Consider the following 20,802-nt stretch of genomic DNA (forward strand, 5'->3'; position numbering starts at 1 on the left):
GTCTGTGGCTGCAGGGACAAGGCCACCTCACACTGCGTCAGAAAGGCTCTACACTGAGTCGGCTCACATGCATAACATGGAGGATTGTTCACACGAGGTTCAGGAAGAGATGGATGACTTTGAACGACTGGTGATTCCTTGTGAGCATGCAGAAGGTGAGTCGACAGATCATTAACTTGTGCTGCCAAACTCCCGCCGCACCCCTGGCAGCAGATAATTCCTCCTCATGACAGCCCAGCATAACTCCCTGGATCTCTACTGCAGAAAAAAATGACTCCCCCTTCGCTGGATCCATGTGGTCGGATTATTCTGTCAGGTGCTGAAGCAGAAGATCTAAAAGCAAAGGTAGCTCAAATCAAAGTCTTTTATTAACAAAAACAGGTAGATGGCACGGAATAAGAACACAAAACACTCTCCTTAAACATGTGGAGAGCAGCTCGAGCAGAGAATACTCTAGGTGAGGCACATCACAGCTGGTAACAGGAGACAGGGCACACTAAGGTGAACACTGCTACATAAGATAGGGCAAGACAAGATTAAAGTTGACATGCATTCGAGAGTGTAGCTCACACAATAATCTGACACAGGACAGAACAAACGCCAGAAGCAGACAGAGTAATCAGACAAGACAAGACACAGGTGTAAGCGCTAAGCAGCGAAAGCGCTGATTGTGATGATCAACAGGTGAAGACAGAGCGCAAATGAGAAAGTGTGTGCGCACTGGAGTGTGAGTGAGATTAGTGTGTTAATGAGTGTGGGAATGCATGTGTGTGTGCTGCTGTAAGAGAGAGAGAGAGCAGAGAAGCAACCCAGATCCTAACAATTTCAGGTGAACCCAGTGGCTTTTGACTATTCGAGGGTCAAATGGTTCTGAATTCATACTTTGTGGCTGGATTTGGAGTTGTATTACGACTTTAGTCTGGTGTCCTGTGAGCAGTCATCTTTTGCACACTTGAATTTTTTTCAAAGGTAACATTGAGTAATTTCATTTCTGAAAAGGTTACTGATTCAGTTTAAGTACTGGTAAATGCTGACTGAATTGTATAAGTAGCATTTTTGCCTTTTTTATAGAGCTAGTTTCATTTAATACTGAACTTTATTCTAAAGCTTCTGTTTGTTTTTATGTGCAGATGTTTTGTTGGAATCACGACACGTACATAGAGGCAAAACAAGTGGAAATGTCTCAGAGAAGAGGGACAACCCTCGTGTGTGCTAATCTCAGAAAGTTGATGGACTTTCAGTATGTATTTATTAAATTCTGTTTTGCAGGAATATTCTTAATTTAATAAAACATAAGCTCCAAGAACAGAATTTGTGGTATGTTGATTCCAGCATTTTATTTTAATCTTAAAAAAAAAAAACTTTTACCAAATTTATACAAATTATGTTGATTGACCTTCAGTTTTATAGAAAGTTAATGTTCTACTCAGTATATGGTTTACTTATTAACAGGTATTTTAGACGGCCACTGGGACAAGACCACAGGAACCAGATGAGTTCTCTGCACAATGTGACTTTGCTACAGCCTGGAATTGAACTACTGGTTTCGTCTGGCCAGAGGACATGAGCCTGGTTTCTCCCAAGGTTTTTTCTCCATTCTGTTACCGATGGAGTTTTGGTTCTTTGCCGCTGTAGCCTCTGGCTTGCTTAGTTGGGGACACTTAATATCCAGCGATATCGTAGACTTGACAGATACTATTCAGACTGACCTGAGTTGGATGATGACATCACTGAATTCAATGATGACTTTGACTGAAAATTGAGTGTTTGCTATTATCGTTTTGTGTTATTGACACACTATTTTCCTGTTTACTGTAAAGTGCTTTGACACAATCTGTTTTGTTAAAAGCACTGTATAAATAGAGAAATAAATAGAGAAGCAGTTAAAGCAGCAGAAGTTAAAAGCAGATCGTAAGTTTATTTATTTCTTGTCTCATTAGTGTTTAGAGCAGTTGTCGTTGCCAGGAAACGCTTGTTTGTTTACTGTGTTGAGATGTGCTGCGTTTGGTCTCATACTCTATCGCATACGTTGTCAGTGTCATGCGCTTGCTTAGACCTTTGTTGTGATAAACAGTAAAGTGTGTTCAGTTGAATTAAATTTCCGTTTTGTCTGACGGGTATACAAAAAAGGTTCAAGTCAAGTCAAGTTTATTTATATAGCCCTTTAAAACAACATAAATGCTGACCAAAGTGCTGCACAACATACCAAACAAAACATCCATTGTACAATACAATTTAAAGACTAATAATAAGATGTGAAAAGAAAGCAAAACAAAAATAATAGAATTAAGACTGGAAACATCATGCAATTTAAAACAATGTTTAAGACTAAAAAAATAATAATATTAATTTAATAATTAATATCAAATTACACATATGCCTGAGAAAAAAAAAAAGTTTTAAGAGAAGATTTAAATGCAAAAAGTGTAGGGGAAAGTCTAATAGACAAAGGTAGGGAATTCCAGAGCTTAGGACCAAGAACTGAGAAAGCTCTGTCGCCTTTGGATTTAAGTCGAGATTTTGGAACATTCAATATCATTTGAGTGGAGGATCTGAGTGTTCTCACTGGACAATACGAGTGGAGAAGGTCTGAAATATATGAAGGGGCAAGACCATGAAGTGATTTAAATACAAATACTAAAATCTTAAAATCAACTCTGAATCGAACAGGTAGCCAATGAAGTGATGATAACACAGGTGTAATATGTTCTCTCTTTTTTGTCCCTGTTAAAAAATGCCGCAGCATTCTGTACCAGTTGTAATCGTGAGAGTGAGGACTGATTTATTCCAGCATATAGAGCGTTACAGTAGTCCAGCCTGGTTGAAATAAACGCATGAATAACGGTCTCCAAATCACTAAAGCTTCGAATATTTTTCGGCTTGCAAAGTCCCCTAAGCTGCAGAAAACTGGCTCTAACTACAGAGTTGATTTGTTTATCAAATTTTAATTCAGGATCAAGTGTAACTCCCAGATTTTTTACTTTATCACGAATGCTATCTGGAAGGGGGCCTAAGGTAGAACTTATATTATTTAAAATTTAGTGCTTTAAATTTACTTCTATTTAGTGCTCCTGTAGCTCAAGTGGTAGAGCATTGCGTTAACAAGCGCAAGGTTGGGGGTTCGATCCCCAGGAACACATGATAGGTAGAAATTGATAGCCTGAATGCACTGTAAGTCGCTTTGGATAAAAGCGTCTGCTAAATGCATAAATTTAATTTAATTTTTTTAATTTTAAAAGGTGTGAAGGACCAAACAACATAACATCAGTCTTCTTCTGATTTAATTGAAGGAAATTATTGTCCATCCAAGCCTTAATGTCCTCTAAACAAGCTAGAAGAGAGGAAACTGAATCAGTACCTGATTTTTAATGGAAAATAGAGCTGAGTGTCATCGGCATAAATGTGATATGAAACTTTATGGGCCTCAAAAATGGAACGAAGAGGGAGTAAGTATAAGGAAAATAAGGTTAGAAAGAGTGTTGAGAGATTTGGGACCTGGGGAGTGACAGGAGTTGAGGTTGATGAGAATTCTCCAATTTCCACCAAAAAATTCCTGTTTGCGAGATATGATGCAAACCAATCTAGTGCACCATCACGAATGCCAACTTCAATGTCCAATCTCTTTAACAAGATACGATGATCCACAGTATCAAAAGCCACACTTAAGTCCAATAATAGAAGAATAGTACAGTACCAGAGTCTGCGAATAGTAAGAGGTCATTTACTACCCTCAAAAGTGCAGATTCAGTGCTGTGTTTAGCTCTGAAGCCAGACTGAAAAGGATCCAGAATATTGTTAGAGATTAAATAGGGGGAAATTTGATTTAATACACACTTTTCAAGAACTTTGTGCAAAAATGGAAGTTTCGAAATGGGCCTATAGTTATTAAAATCAGAAGTATCGAGATTATCTTTTTTGAGTAAAGGATGGACCACAGCCTGTTTAAGGCAGAGTGGTACAGAACTCATTTGTAAGGAGCTATTGATAATAGAAAGTAGACTTGGCAACACAGAAGGCAGAACATCCTTTAGTAACTTTGTTGGAATGGCATCAAAAGAGCAAGTGGTTGGATTCATGTTAGAGATAATGCTCAACAGCTCGGAGTGTGAAATAATCTGAAAATTTGAAAAAGCAGAGGGGCAAACATTTGCATATTTATAATTCGGAGTTAAATTACTAAAGATCTGTGCCCTGATTTGAGTAACTTTGCTTATAAAGAAGTTGCAGAACTTCTCACGTAAGTCTGGGCTAGGTTCTGGGCCGGCCATTATAGAAGGGTTTAATACTGAATTTAACATAGAAAACAGTATCTTTGGGCAATGGGAATATTTTGAGATTATGTTAGAGAAGTATTTTGCTCTTTCCAAGGAAACTGCTTCTTGAAAGTCAGACAAGTTACTCTGTAAGATTTGATATGAGATTTGTAATTTGTCCTTCTTCCATTGTCTTTCTGCTCTTCTACATTTTTTTCTTAAGACTTTTATGTCACTATTGAACCATGGTTGATTATTTGATTTCAGTTCTTTGGTTTTATAAGGGGCAATTATGTTTAAAATTTCTAAACATGAAGAATTGAAACAATTTACCAACTCCTCAACATTCTGATTCTGCAATATCATATCACTATGAGCTGGAAGGGCCAAAAAAGCATCCATAAATTGCAAAGCAGTGAAAGGGTTAATAGACCTTGAACCGTAGGTATTGGGCTGGTTTACATGACTAGGACAGGAAATCACACTGTCAAACAAAACTGGCCAGTGATCAGACAACCCAGCATCACTCACAGATATATTACTGATATCAAGGCCTAATGATAAAACTAGATCAAGCGTGTTACCCAGTTTGTGTGTTGGTCCTGATATGTGTTGTGTGAGGTTAAAAGAGTCTAAAAGATGAACGAAATCTCTCACCAGAGGTTTCGAAGGACAACAATAATGTATGTTAAAATCACCAAGAATCAACAACTTGTCAGTACTTGAAACCACATTGGATAGAAAATCTGAAAACTCTCTTAAAAAGTCATTATTAACTTTTGGTGGTCTATAAATCAAAACACAAAGCAATGGGCTAGTAAGTTCTACTTTACACATTAAGACCTCAAAAGTAGTGTAAGCATCCACTGGTAAGATCTTACATTTGAAACAGTCCTTAAAAATGACAGCAACACCTCCACCCCGACTGGAAGTTCTAGGGCAACTATAATAGTTACAGTGTACTGGTGAAAGTTCAGATAAAGGGCTTAAGTCATTTTCTGTAAGCCAGGTTTCAGTGATGAACATGAAGTCCAGAGTGCTTGTTACAAAGAAGTCATTTAACAGAAATGTCTTGTTTGATACTGATCTTGCATTTAACAAGGCCATTTTAATCTCTGGCTGGTTAGGTTCTAAGAGAGCGAAATCGGGACGAGGCATCTCTGGCAACGAGCGAAGTAAGTTGAAGTTCACCCCGCACTGAGATGAATGACGACGCCGCAACAGTCGCTCATTGGACGATATTACAGGAATATTGCCTGGTAATACAGTCATATTTGATCGTGTAAGCCGGGCAAGGTGAGCACCACGGTGCACATAACGTGAGTGACGAAGAATCCCTAGATCTGCACACCGTAAGTAAATGTCTGATGACAAGCAAGTTCCTGACCGATTGTTCAATCGCATGAGTTCAGAGGATGTAAGAGTAATTGCCATACTCGGTAGAGATGAGAAAACATAGACGTATCGTTCACTATTCAAAGAGACGATACTTCTAACAGACAGAAGAAACCAGCAGACGGAGAAAAAGTTCATTTTTGAAGTCCCATTTAGGGATCGTCACTCACTGATAGCCGGGTCCAGGCGTAATTCTGTCGAAAGTAACGATGGAGATCCAGGTGAAAGTCAGGAGATAATAATCCAAAACACACAGGCCATGGGAAACAGGATCCGATGGAGATTTAGCATCGATGAGTCAGAAGACAACCAATACGGCGCAAGATCGCAGACACTCAGATGACAAGGTGAAATGGCAGTGCTGATTCACAACATGTCCAAAACTCCGACAGAGAGTCGAACGAGGCCGACAGGACGCCAAATCGCTGACAACCAGATAACGAGGTGAACAGCAGCGCTGATTCACGAAGACGTCCAAAATCCAGCAGCCCGGCAGCAGCAGTGTAGCAAACTTCCCAGGTCGGCTTTAGCACCAGCTCAGATAGCGATCGAGATAACTCGTTTAATACGAAATACTGGTTATCACAGCTCGAAATCCAAATAAATAAAATAAAATTAATAAAATTAATAAAACAGGTTCGGTGAGCAGCGGCAGACAGTGCGCACAGCGTTTACTCAACCGGAACCGGAAAGTAACCGGTTAGTAAACCATGGTCGCGGCAGCCCTCCTGTTAATCCCTCCTCGTGTGAAGACTTAAGAGTGTAAAGACCATCAACTCTACCGTGCGACTCCACCGGGCAGGGACACCGGCAAGGGCTATAAGTATTGTTTTGATTACTCCTTTTTTTTTACTTCTACTTTTTTCACTTCTATTTCAGTTTTTATAACCAATTATTACTATGTGTTTCCAGATCCCTACTATCACTACCACTCGCAAACCACGCATCACACAATGTAGGCTGCGCAATCCTAACAACCTGCACACTCTGCCTATGTCTGCTAATACACTATCTTTTTCTATTGGTCTCTGGAATTGCCAGTCTGCTGTAAAAAAAGCCGATTTCATTACTTCTATTATTAGTCATTCAAAGCTTAATCTCATGGCCCTGACAGAGACCTGGATCAAACCAGAGGACACTGCTACACCTGCAGCCCTCTCCAATAATTTCTTATTTTCCCACTCCCCGCTGTTTGACTGGAAGAGGTGGAGGTACTGGTCTGCTCATCTTTAATGATTGGAAATTTAATCCTTTACCATCTTTGGGTATCAACAGTTCCTTTGAATCTCATTCTGTTACTGTTACCTACCCTCTTAAAATACATTTTGTAGTTGTCTATTGACCCCCAGGACCACTAGGTAACTTTTTAGATGAATTAGATGTGCTGCTCTCAACCTTTACTGAGGATGGTACTCCCCTAGTTATGCTTGGAGATTTTAACATCCACCTAGATAAAACTCTATCTGCTGACTTCCACACTCTGAGGTATTGCTCTATTCTTTTTCTATTCTATCTGTTTTCTTTTTATTTATTATATTATTTAAAAGCCCTTCCTACGTATACTGTGTTTAGGCTAACTGAGACTTGTTATAGCACTTATATATAATTGCTCTTTTGTTGTTTTTGATTGCTTCCATTGTCCTCATTTGTAAGTCGCTTTGGATAAAAGCGTCTGCTAAATGACTAAATGTAAATGTAATGTAATGTTAAACACACTTTTAAATGTCCGTGCGTTGTAAGGTGTGCATTTTTATTATCTCCCATTTCATATTTTATAGTTATTCAGGGCCGCTGCTGGCCAAATGGGTGCCCAAAGCAGAATTGTATTGCCATGCCCCTCCCCCAAATATTATGAATGTAAATATGGAGCCCCGCCTACCTGTTCCCGAGAGTTATGCCAGTGAGCATTCCTTACCAGATGTTCTATGCATTATCTGCTTTTTCTTTTTGCCGCTGTTCTGTGGCGACCAGAAGCTTTAGCTCGTGTCCTTGTTATTTTGTTTTAAACGTCTTTTAGGGTTTTAATTCCCCTCTGTGGTGTGCTGCTTTAATGTTGTATGTTTTATGAACATTTGCTGAGTATCTGAGGGATGGAAGTCACTTTTTATGCCCTATTTTAAGTGACTGTTTTAAACTTTGTTTGGAGCGACCAGCAGCACACATTCCGATACACCCGTGAATTCCTATTGGGATTACAATGGAGCTATCCTGCTGTGACAGACTTCAACATCAATTCACTGACTGGGAATCTGCCTCTGGAATTACTTATTGGTAGAAACATTAACTTCACAAGACAAGGCCAAACCAGGAAGTGGGGGAAAAGGGGTGGTGTTGAACAGCGAACCAGGAAGCTACTGAGGAAGCTGCTATCCCTTTGCCTTCAGTCATACTGGCTAATATGCGGTCCCTCAGGAATAAGATTGAGGAACTACGGGCAAATGTTTTGCATCTGCGGGACTACAGGGATGCGTGTCTTATGGCTTTCACAGAGACTTGGCTCACTGAGTCGGATTCGGACTCGGCACTGGAGATCAGCGGCTTTGGAGCCCCTCTGCGCCTGGACCGGGACAGTGAGGTGACATAACATAAAACGCTGGGTGGAGGGGTCTGTCTGTATATAAATTTCAGATGGTGCAGCAATTTTACTGTGCGAGAGCGGATTTGTCACCCTGACATTGAACTGTTGTCTGTGTCACTACGGCCGTACTATCTCCCCAGAGAGTTCCCCCAGATTTTTGTGACTGTGGCTTATATCCACCCCAAAGCTGATGCCAAGTCCACCGCGGACATTGTTTTTAAAACCGTAAACAAACTTCAGTCTATCTCCCCAGCCGCTCCTAATTTTATTCTCTGTGATTTTAACCATTGTAACTTAAAGAAAACACTGAACAGCTTTTATCAGTATGTAACATGCCCCACACGTCGTAATAAAACTCTTGATCTGTGCTACGGCTCCATTAAAGGCGCATATACGTCCAAGGTGGGGCCAGCGCTGGGCGCCTCTGACCACAACTCTGTCCACCTTTTACCCGCCTACACCTCGGCATTGAGGAGGGAGAAGCCTGTCAGAAAACAGGTGAAGGTCTGGACTGAGGACAGCTCTTCAGCGCTACAAGCCTGCTTCGAGTGCACAGGCTGGACAGTGTTTCAGGACTCCTGTTCTGATATTGATGAACTTACTGACGTTGTCTGCAGTTACATCTCTTTTTGCAAAGACCCTGTTCTCCCGAGTAGGGAAGTCAAGGTGTATCCAAACAACAAACAGTGGATCTCTAAGGACATTAAAGAATTGCTAATCAAACGAAAAACTGTTTTTAATGAAGGTGATGTGAATGCAGAGAGGGCTGTGAGAAAAGAGATCAGGGCTGAAATTAAAAAAGCTAAATTAAGGTATAAGGAAAAAATTGAGGCAGACTTGAGAAGTAATAATTTAAAGAAAACCTGGAATGGAATGAAAACATTGATTGGGTCTAATGATAAAGCCAACAGAGTTGTCCTGGATGGTTTTTCATCTGATAAACATTTGGCTGATGAATTATTCTCAATTTAACAATTCAGATTTTAATGATGAAATGGAAGGTATCAGGAATATCACACAGGAAGCTCCACCCATTACTGTTGACAGTAGTACTGTGGCTAACATTTTCAGGCACACCAGATCAAAAAGTCCGGGGCCAGATGATATTTGTGGGCAATTATTAAGAACATGTGCTGTAATTTGTCCTTATCACAACAAAGAGTCCCTAGAAGTTGGAAGCATTCTATTATTGTGCCTATAGCCAAGTGCAGCTCCCCAAAATCCTTGAATGATTTTAGACCTGTAGCCTTGACCTCATTGGTTATGAAAAGCTTTGAGAAAATTATCAAAGAGGCTGTCCTACTGCAGGTTGGAGATCAGTTAGATCCACTGCAGTTTGCATACAGGTCTGGCAGGGGCGTGGAGGATGCTGTGATCACACTACTGCACTTTATTTTTAGCCATCTGGATAGAGCAAAGACTCATGTCAGACTTTTATTTGTTGATTTTACTTCTGCTTTTAACACCATTCAGCCCTTTCTGCTCACTGAGAGACTGATTGCGGATTTTAACCTTGATTTGAATTTGGTGGGCTGGTTATTGGATTTTTTAACAGACAGATTCCAGAGTGTGAGGGCCAACAGCACCCTATCTGAAGTCACTTTTACATCCACTGGTTCCCCTCAAGGTTGCTGTCTGTCTCCTCTCCTGTACATCCTGTACACAAACCAGTGTCGCAGTTTGTACCAGGATAGATACATAAGTTTGTTGATGATTCTGTCATTGTCAGCCTGCTATCAGGGGATGAGCGGGACCATGGGCCAGTCCTCAGTGACTTTGTAGAGTGGTGCGATAGTTCCTTTTTACAGCTGAATGTATCTAAAACTAAGGACATGGTCATTGACTTACGCAGGACACCACCTCCCCCTACAGTCACGGTTATTAAAGGCACGGACATTGAGCTCGTGGAGACATACAAATATCTTGGAGTCATTTTAGACAACAAACTGTGTTTTGAACCTTTGGTTGATGCTGTCTCAAAGGAAATCCAACAAAGACTGTACTTCCTTAGGAAAATGAACACTTTTAATGTTTCTTCAGAAATGATGACTCCGTTTTATCGTGCTTTTATTGAATCAGATTTATCTTTTTGTATAGCTGCTTGGTTTGGAAGCCTCTCCCTGACAAATAAAAACAGACTTGGTAGTCTGGTCAAAGTGGCGAGCAAGATTTCCAGGAGAAGTCAGGCTCAACCTGGGGAGTTATACATAAAACAGGTCCAGAGGAAAGCTAGAGTCATAGCTCATTCACAGGATCATCCCCTTAGAACAGAGTTTGAGCTTTTGCCCTCTGAGCGGCGCTGTCGAGTTCCTAGCTGCAGAACAAAGAGGATGCAAATTTCTTTTATTCCGTCAGCTGTGAGGCACCTTAATGGCACTTAGCACTTTATAATAACTTGCACAAGTTGCATTTTTGCACTTGATCGTGTCCTGTATTTTATTTATTTATTTATTTGCACATTATGTACATTGGCCGTTATTGTGAATTCCTTCTCTGCTGGTTGGTCTTTGTTGGTGAGTGTTGTTGTATGTTTATGTGTTTTATGTGGAGCATTTGCTGCAAATCCAATTTCCCCTTGTGGGACAATAATGGTACTTTGACTTTGACTTTTCTCATTGCAGCCCCGAACATTCGAGAAAGAGGAGTCTAAGGTGGATTTTGTTCTCATGCTGCTTTCGGGATGGGCAGCCTTGTGGGGAACGGCAGTGTGGGAGAACCGGGACCCATGCTGCGCTTCGTTCCACGCACTTGCCACGGAGATGAAGAGGGTGTTTGACTGAGCGGTAGCCGGCAAGGAGGCTGCCAGAAGACTCGTGGATCTGGGACAGGGTGACTGTTCCGTTGCGGACTACTCGATCAAATTCCGTACGCTGGCAGGTGAGTGCAAGTGGAACGAGGAGGCGCAGTGGGATATGTTCCTTCATGGGTTGGCCGACCGTGTTCAGAGGGAGATTTATATGCTGGATTTACCTCTGGACTCTGCCTTTACTGTGGCAGCTCTGGACATTTCTTACACTCTTGCCCGGTAAAAGTGCAAGCCCGGTAGTAAAGGTGAGGCTACTATCGGGGTGGGATCTCCGCTGGGAAGTCCTCATCATCTACTCTCCTTCCGGTGAGACTGAGATGGGCCAATGACACCTACCCCTGTCAGGCACTCCTGGACTCCGGAGCGGAGGGTAACTTTATTGATGCACATCTGGCTCACCAGTTAAAACTCCCTATCACGCCTCTCTCCCACCAGATCTCTGTCAAAGCTCTCAATGGTCAAGGAATCCCCAACATCACACTCACTACTGGTCCCATAAACCTCATCACCTCCAGCAATCACACAGAGACTATTCCATTTCTCCTTCTGGACTCCACGGTTGCACCCATTGTTTTAGGCCATCCTTGGCTCGTGAGACATAACCCTCGGATGGATTGGGGCTCTAACTCTGTAACTATGTGGAGCGAGCACTGTCACGAGTCCTGTCTGGTGTCTGCTTGTTCATCTGTGTCTGGTTCTGTGTTTCAGGAGAAGGCAGCGGTTCTGTCAAACGTGCCCGCGGAGTACCTGGACCTGAAGGAGGTGTTCAGTAAGTCTCGCGCTGCTTCTCTTCCTCCGCACCATCCCTATGATGTGCTATAGAGTTATAACCAGGTAAGTCTCTGTCTAAAGGCAAACTTTACTCTCTTTCTATTCCTGAGAGGGAGGCCATGGAGAAATATATTTCTGATTCTCTAGCAACAGGGTTCATCCGACCTTCCTCTTCTCCTGAGGGGACGGGGTTCTTTTTTGTTGGGAAGAAGGATGGTTCTCTGTGACCTTGTATTGACTACCGAGAGCTAAACAACATCACGGTGAAGAATACGTATACTTTGGCGTTGATGTCTTCAGCTTTCGAGAGGTTGCAAGGAGCATCCATTTTCACAAAATTGGATTTACGTAACTCTTATCATTTGGTTCGCATCAGGAAGGTGGATGAATGGAAAACCGCTTTTAACACCCCCAGAGGGCATTTTGAATATTTGGTTATGCCCTTCGGGCTTTCCAATTCCCCAGCGTTTTTTCAGGCACTCGTGAATGAAGTGTTGAGAGACATGGTAGATCAATTCATATGTTTACCTGGATGACTTTTTTTTTTCTTCTCTCCAGGAACAAGTTCAACATGTCAGGTGAGTGCTTCAGAGGTTGCTAGAGAATGGGCTTTTTGTCAAGGTGGAGAAATTCATTTTTCATGCAGTCTGTTTCTTTCCTAGGTTACATCGTCTCTTCTGAGGGAGTGCGCATGGATCCTGACAAGGTTAAGGCTGTGATAGATTGGCCAAGTCCAGATTCCCGTAAGACCCTACAGCGGTTTCTGGGGTTCGCTAAACTTCTATCTGCGTTTCATTTGCAACTTCAGCCAACTAGCCGCACCTCTGACTGCCTTGACCTCCCCCAGAACTATGTTCAGGTGGTCCGATACGGCCGAGGCTGTATTTACCAACCTTAAGAGCCGCTTCTTTTCGGCTCCCATCTTAGTTGCCCCTGATCCCACACGTCAGTTCGTGGTGGAGGTCGACGCATCAGAGGTGGGGGTAGGCGCAGTTCTTTCCCAGCGCGCTTCCTCAGATGACAACATGCATCCTTGCGCGTTTTTCTCCCATCGTCTATCACCTGCCAAACATAACTATGACATTGGTAACAGAATTGTTGGCCGTCAAGTTAGCATTGGAGGAGTGGCGTCATTGGTTAGAAAGGTCAGGGGTACCTTTTATCATCTGCATTGACCATAAGAATCTCAAATATATTAGATCTGCTAAAAGACTCAACTCCAGGCAGGCTCGGTGGGCACTGTTTTTCGGACATTTTGATTTTTCACTCTCGTACCGCCCGAGTCCAAGAACATCAACTCCGATTCCTTATCTCACATTTTGATCCATCCGAACGCCCAGTTGCTCCCGAGTGCATTTTACCCGAGAAAGTAGTTATCTCCACACTCATGTGGGGGGTCGAATTGAAGGTCAAGACGGCCTTAGAAGGGGTAACACCTTCGCCTGGTTGCCCACTGAATCGATTATTTGTTCCGGAGGAGTTACGGTCCGACATTATTCAATGGGGTCATTGCTCCAATGTGGCTTGTCATCCAGGAGTAAGCCGGACTAGCTGCATAGTAAAGCAACGATTCTGGTTGCCATCAATGGCTCACGATATTCATGATTTTCTTTTGGCTTGCTTAGTTTGTGCCAGTGGTAAGACGACTAACCGACCCCCGGACGGGTAACTCCAACCGCTGTCTGTCCCTTCGAGACCCTGGTCCCACATCATGCTAGATTTTGTCACTGCCCTCCCGCCCTCTAATGGCATTATGGTTGTTTTGACCGTAGTGGACCGGTTCTCGAAAGGCGGCACATTTCATTCCCTTGCTCAAATTACCTTCGGCCAAGGAGACAGCGGTTACTGTAATTGATCACGTCTTTCGGTTACATGGCCTCCCAATGGACGTGGTCTCTGACAGGGGTTCCCAATTTGTGTTTAAATTCTGGCAAGAGTTTTGTAAATTATAGGGAGCTATGGTTAGTTTGTCTTCGGGAAATCATCCCCAAAGCAATGGTCAGTCTGAGCGAGCCAACCAAGATTTGGAGAGAGTGTTGCGACGTTTGGTTTCCAAGAATCCTTCATCCTGGAGCCAACAACTCTCTATGGTTCAGTAAGCGCATAACTCGTTACCAGTGTCATCCACGGGCCTCTCTCCGTTTGAGTGTAGTATAGGTTACCAGCTTCCAGTTTTTCCTAGTCTGGAATCTGAAGTTGTGGTCCCCTCCGCTCACACCCTCGTCCAGAGGTACCACCGCACATGGACCAGAGCCTGTGAGACTCTGCCCCAGGTGAGGGCACGCACTAAGGCTAAAGCTGATCGCCACCGATCTAAGCCTCCCGTATACGTCATGGGTTAAAAAGTGTGGCTTTCTACCAAGAACATTCCACTCCGTTCCGTTTCTAAAAAGTTAGCTCCCAAATTTATTGGTCCGTTCCCTGTCACCAAGATTATTACCAAGACTTGTCACCGAGACTCAAACTTCCTCCGGCGTACAGGAGAATTCATCCCGCCTTTCATGTATCAAAAATTAAACCCGTGTTTTTCCCATATTAATCTGCCCTGTCTCTCTTCTTGTGTTTGTCAGATCGCTCACTCCTGTATCACCGCGGGATCTTCACCTCTGTACTCACCTCAGGATCGCCCGTCTCAGTCCCTGTGTCACACTCTCCTGCTGTCTGGTTCCGGACCTGATTCCTGGCTGCCCAGTATTCATCATGTGGCTTTGTTTATTCTCTGGCGTTCTGTGTGAACTTTGTTCATTAAACTTATTGCACTTGCAATTGCTTCCGCTCCTTTTGCCATTACAGAAAGTAGCTGTAACTTAATAAAACCTAGTAAGTATAACAACTAAGTGAATATAACTAAATATATCTAGGTAAGGTAAACTATTTGATTATACAGTGTGCTTGGGTCCTAAAAATTGTGTTAATTTGACTAAATTTGTTATTGTTGACTTCACTCAAAGTTACATGTTGTGTTTCTTTAATAAAGTAAACCATAAAATCAATATGTTATGTAACATTTATAGCTTTAAATTAAGTAATGTGTAAAACTGAATTTAAGTAAAATCTATTTCTTTTAAAGCGCCATATTTGCTGAGGTCAGACATCTGCTTGGGTCCTAAATATTTTTTGTTAATTTGACTAATTTTATTATTATTGACTTTACTCAAAATTACTTGTGTTTCTTTAATAATTAAAATAAACCATAAACTCAATATGTTATGTAAGATTTATAGCTTTAAATTAAGTAATGTGCAAAACTGAGCCAAATCACCTTTGAGTGGTAACAAAACGAGCCAATGGTACACAGTGTACCTTGTTCTGCGGGATTTGCATCGCGAGCTCCGCCCCGCTGTGTGGGTATATGCGGAACAGCGATACCGTACTGGACAGAGCAGTGCCAGGGCTGGGTCTGCCTCCTCCGGGGGCAGCGCTTGCAAGTTCACCACCTGATCTCTAAAAGGAGTGGTGGGAACTTTGGACACATATCCTGGCCAGGGTCTCAAGATAATTTGAGAGTTGGCCGGCCCGAATTCCAGGCACGCTTCGTCAACTGAAAATGTCTGCAGGTCCCCGACCCTCTTATCCGAAGCCAAAGCCGTCAGGAGCGCAGTTTTCAATGATAAAAACTTTAGCTCTACTGAGAGCAAGATTTCAAAGGGAGCCCTCTGCAGTGTGGATAGAACCACTGCGAGGTCCCAAGAGGGAACTTGATGAGGGCAAGGCAGATTGAGCCTCCTGGCCCCTCTCAGGAACCTGATGACCAGATCATGCTTCCCAAGAGACTTACCTTCAACAGGATCATGGTAAGCCAAAATTGCGTCCACATAGACCTTCAGGGTGGAAGGAGACAGCCTTCGCTCCAAACCTTCCTGAAGAAAGGAAAGCACTGACCCAATCGGGCATCTCGAAGTGACGAAGAGGTTCCACTTCAAAGCATAGGCGTGTCTGGTAGACAAGGCCCTAGCTGAAGTTATGGTAGCTACCACCTGAGGAGGCAAGGTACCTAAACCTTCCGTGACCCATCCAGAATCCACACATGTAGGTTCCAAAGTTCGGGACGCAGGTGCCAGAGGGTGCCCCGTCTCTGAGAAAGAAGGTGCTTCTTCAGAGGAATTGGCCAGGGAAGGGCTATTGCGAGGAGTACAAGTTTGTGGAACCAGATATGGCCGGGCCAATAAGGCGAAACCATGAGGCCTGCTCCTCGTTCTCCCTGATCTTGCACAATGTCTGTGCAAGAAGGCTCACTGGGGGAAAGCTGTGCGCTAAGGGTGCTCTCAGTCAGGGAGTAAAACAACTGGCAGTGGGAATTCTCTGGAGAGACAAACAGGTCTACCTGAGCATCTCCAACTGGGGGTGGAGTCTCCATTCCCGGGGGCAAGACTGATGATGTAAAAGCTCATCGGCTGCACGATTGAATCTGCCTGGGATGTGAATGGCACGAAGCGACCTCAGATGCTTCTGACTCTACAAGAGGAAATGGCAAGCAACTTGCGACATGTGACGGGAGTGTAGAGCACCCTGACAGTTGATGTACGCTACGGTTGCAGTGTTGTCCGTACGGACCAGAACGTGCTTGTCCCTCAGCAGGGCCCTGAAGTGGTGCAGAGCAAGCCATACTGCTAGCAACTCAAGGAAATTGACATGCCACTGAAGTCAGGGTCCTGTCCAGGAGCCTGACGCAGCATGCCCATTGCACATGGCACCCCTCCCCATGGCAAAGGCATCTGTTGACACAACAACATATCTGGACACTGCACTGGTTCTAGGGGAACACCAGACGGTAGAAATGAGAGGTCCAACCACGGGGTGAAGGTTTCGGAGGCAGGCCAGAGTGACGGTCACTCTGAGCGTGCCCTGTTGCCATGCCCATCTTGGGACTTGGCCGTGAAGCCAGTGCTGAAGCAGTCTCATATGAAGCAACCCGAGTAGTATGACTGACCGCTGCAGATGCCTTATCCCCTAGGAGCCTCTGAAATAGTTTCAGTGGAACCGCTCTCTTGCCCATGAATTGACTCAGGCAATTAAGCAGTAACTGCGCATGCTCGTTTGTAAGCTGCACGAACATGGCGACCAAGTCTATTTCCATACTGAGAAAAGAGATCCTCTGCACAAGGGAGAGTTTGCTCTTTTCCCAGTTGACCCGAAGACTCAAACGGGCAAGGTGTCTGAGCACCAGATCCCTGTGCTCGCACAACCATGCTCAAGAGTGTGCTAGATTCAGCCAGTCATAGAGGAAGTTGAGGATATGGACACCTTGTTGCCTGAGAGGAGCCTGAGCTCCCTCTGCGACTTTCGTAAAGACACGGGGAGTCAGGGCCAACCCGAATGGGAGAACCTTGTACTGATATGCCTGCCCCTCGAAAGCAAACCAAAGAAACGGTCTGTGTCGAGAAAGAATGGAGACATGAAAGTATGCATCCTTCAGGTCGATCGCTGCAAACCAATCCAATGGACGAATGCATTCGAAAATGCACTTCGGTGTTAACTTCTTGAAAGGAAGAGCTCGGTTCAAGGAATGCAAGTCCAGGATTTGCTGTAACCCACCGCCCTTTGCCAGCAGGGTCACGACCTTCATGCGCATGACAGGAGCATCCTTGCCCACCATCGTTGCACGAACACACCATAACCTGGGGGGGCGGCGGATGAACTAAATCGCGTAGCCAAGCCTGATCGTTCGGATGAGCCAGCGGGATGGGCTGGGAAGGCTCCCAGAAACCGATCCAGTGGGGTCAAAGGAACTACAGGCGTACCCACAGTGGGGCAGCGAGGCAGAACAGACGGCCCCGGAGGTAGAGGAAAAAAGCTCTTTTAATGAAGGTTTGGGTACCACCGGCCACGGGGCCAGTGGCGGAACAAAAAGATAACAAGAACAAAGGATTCTCCCCCGGCCCTCCTCCGGGGTAAAGAGTGGTCCTGCTACCATCTCCTGAAAAGCTGACTTCCCCAAGTCTGGGTCACCCGTCTCAGGAACACCGGGGTGGAGGCTGCTGCTGTCGCCGAGCGGGAGTGGAGGAGAACACAGGGGGGACCCTTGGCAACAAGCTGGCTGAGGTGGCTGAGCTGGCGGCAGTGTGGAGGCAGCAGTGGGCCATCGGGCCAGAGTGTCCTTAATGGCCTCAGACTGTTTCTGAGCGGCAGAGAATTCCTGGGCAAACAACATCCGTACATATGTGTTGTTATTGTCCAAGTGTGTGAGTACAGAGTGTAGCACTTTGCATACTGCATCCTCTGTGCTCCTATTGCTATGGTAGGCAAATTGGTGTGGGTCCAGTGTGGGTGGGAGGCAGTCCTTGAGGTGTGCAAGGACCAGTCACTCAAAGCACTTCATAACAATAGGTGTGAGTGCTATGGGGCATTAGTCATTCAGGCACATCGGGGAGGAGTGTTTCGGCACTGGCACAATGGATCTGGACTTAAAGCATGTTGGCACAGTTGCTTGGGTGAGGGACAGGTTGAAAATGTCTGTGAAGACACCTGCAAGCTGCTCTGCACATGCCCTAAGCACTCATCCAGGAATGCCGTCCGGGCCAGCAGCCTTGCAAGCGTTGATCCAGCTCAATGGAGTGTAAACATTTGTGGAGGTGAGTTTGAGGGGTTGGTGGTCTGCTGAGAGTGTGATCTTGGTGGCCGTCTCCTTGCTGTCGCGGTTGAAGCGAGCATAAAAGTAATTTAGCTTGTCAAGGAAGGAGACGTCTTTAGACCGTATCATAGTACTGAGACTACTCTCAATAGAGTTACAAATGACCTGCTCTTATCATCTGATCGTGGTTGTATCTCTGTATTAGTGCTTCTGTATCTTACTGCTGCTTTCGACACTATTGACCACAACATTCTTTTGAATAGACTAGAAAACTTTGTTGGCATAAGTGGAAGTGCATTAGCGTGGTTCAAATCATACAAACTTATGCTTTACATGTTACCCCTGGGAGATATCATCAGGAAACAATGCAATGCATAGTCGATATAAAAAAAAGAGAAAGAAATGACGAGTAATTTCTTACTGTTTAATTATGAAAAAAACAAAACAAAACAGAGGTGTTAATTATCAGACCTAAAACTACCGCATGTAATAACCTAGAACACTGTCTAAGACTCGATGGCTGCTCTGTCAATTCTTCGTCATCAGTTAGGAACCTAGGTGTACTATTTGATAGCAATCTTTCCTTTGAAAGCCACATTTCTAGCATTTGTAAAACTGCATTTTTCCATCTTAAAAATATATCTAAATTACGACCTATGCTCTCAATGTCAAATGCAGAAACGTTCATTTATGTGTTCATGACTTCAAGGTTAGATTATTGTAATGCTCTATTGGGTGGATGTGCTGTACACTTAATAAACAAACTGCAGTCGGTCCAAAGCGCAGTGGCTAGAGTTTTTACTAGAACCAGGAAGTATGACCAAATTAGTCCAGTTCTGTCAACACTGCAATGGCTCCCTATTAAACACCATATAGATTTTGAAATCTTGCTTATTACTTATAAAGCCCTGAATGGTTTGGCACCTCAGTATTTGAACGAGCTCTTGTTACATTATAGTCCTCCAAGTCCGCTGTGTTCAAAACACAGAATATTAAAATCAGCTGCGGGTGCCAGATCCTTTTCTTATTTAGCACCGAAACTCTGGAATAACCTACCTAACATTGTTCGGGAGGCAGACACACTCTGTCAGTTTAAATCTAGATTAAAGACCCATCTTTTTAACCCAGTTTACACATAACACACTAACACATTTCTTATATTCAAATCCGTTAAAGGAGCTTTAGGATGCATTAATGAGGACAACCAGAACCGGGAACAATTCCCATGACACCTGATGTACTTGCTACATTGTTAGAAAAATGGCATCTATGCTAATATTAGTCTGTTCCTTTCTTATTCCGAGGTCACCATAGCCACCAGATCCAGTCTGTATCCAGATCAGATGATCACTGCCATCATCCGGATCCAGTACGTATCCAGCCCAGATGGTGGATCAGCACCTAAAGATGACCTCTACAGCCCTGAATGTCAGCGGAGACCAGGACAACTAGATGAGCCCCAGAGACAGATCCCCAGTGAAGACCTTGTCATATAGACCGCCACAGGGAAAAGATCACAGGAACCAGATGAGTCCTTTGCACAATGTGACTTTGCTGCCGCCTAGAACTGAACAGCAGGTTTCGTCTGGCCAGAGGAGAACTGCCTAACCGATTGCACAGATACTATTTAAACTGAACTGAGTTGGATGATAATATCACTGAATTCAATGATGAACGGCCTTTAACTGAAAATTGAGTGTTTACTATGGTCATTTTACATTATTGACACACTATTTTCCTATTTAATGCTGTACAGTTGCTTTGACACAATCTGTATTGTTGAAAGCACTATATAAATAAAGGTGACTTGACTTAATAATATAATATTTCATACATATTTCAATAGCTCATTATTTTCAACAAGTGTAAATATTTGTATTAACAAAAAGTTCAACAAGTGAGACATAAACTCAACAATTTACACAGACATTTAATGAATAGAATGTTAATAATCTGTGCCTGAACAAAGGGACTGTATAAATAAAATCTAAACCCATTTTTATTAGAATTTGGAGTCATAAAAAAAAAATCTTTATTGCTTATTATTAACAGAAGACACTGAAGAGATGTCAGGTTATATGTTAATAATGTTTTTTTTTTTTAATAATCTATACTTTAAAATAAAATAAAATAAATAAATAAACATAATAAACTCTGAAACTTTACATCTGAAAACAAAACGAACTTGTCTACGAATGTGCAACAAATGTATTATGCTTTTGGGAAACAATCGTGACAAGCTAGAGTATTTTTTCCAACAATATACGCGTCGCAGCATGGTGGTTAAGCAGTAAATTATGTCGTCGTTCAGTAAACGCTCCCCGGACTAAATAAGGTACGACTTGAGTTAAGATTATTTTAAGAGTTTGTAAAGTTACAGGAACCCCAGCCTTAAATGACTATGATCTTAATTGTGGTCACAGTGTGC

The 20,802-nt window shown here is 43.3% G+C and overlaps 1 long non-coding RNA gene across 1 annotated transcript; it reads left to right on the forward strand.

Annotated features, from left to right (window-relative positions):
* Nucleotides 1–555: 555 nt before the first annotated feature.
* Nucleotides 556–1,509, forward strand: LOC122140714. Its single transcript, XR_006157308.1, has 3 exons — nucleotides 556–969; nucleotides 1,131–1,240; nucleotides 1,453–1,509. It is a non-coding gene; the product is annotated as an uncharacterized LOC122140714 (long non-coding RNA).
* The last annotated feature ends 19,293 nt before the right edge of the window (nucleotides 1,510–20,802 follow it).

This window comes from Cyprinus carpio, chromosome B19, assembly GCF_018340385.1.
Source record: "Cyprinus carpio isolate SPL01 chromosome B19, ASM1834038v1, whole genome shotgun sequence".
Classification (NCBI taxonomy): domain Eukaryota; kingdom Metazoa; phylum Chordata; class Actinopteri; order Cypriniformes; family Cyprinidae; genus Cyprinus; species Cyprinus carpio.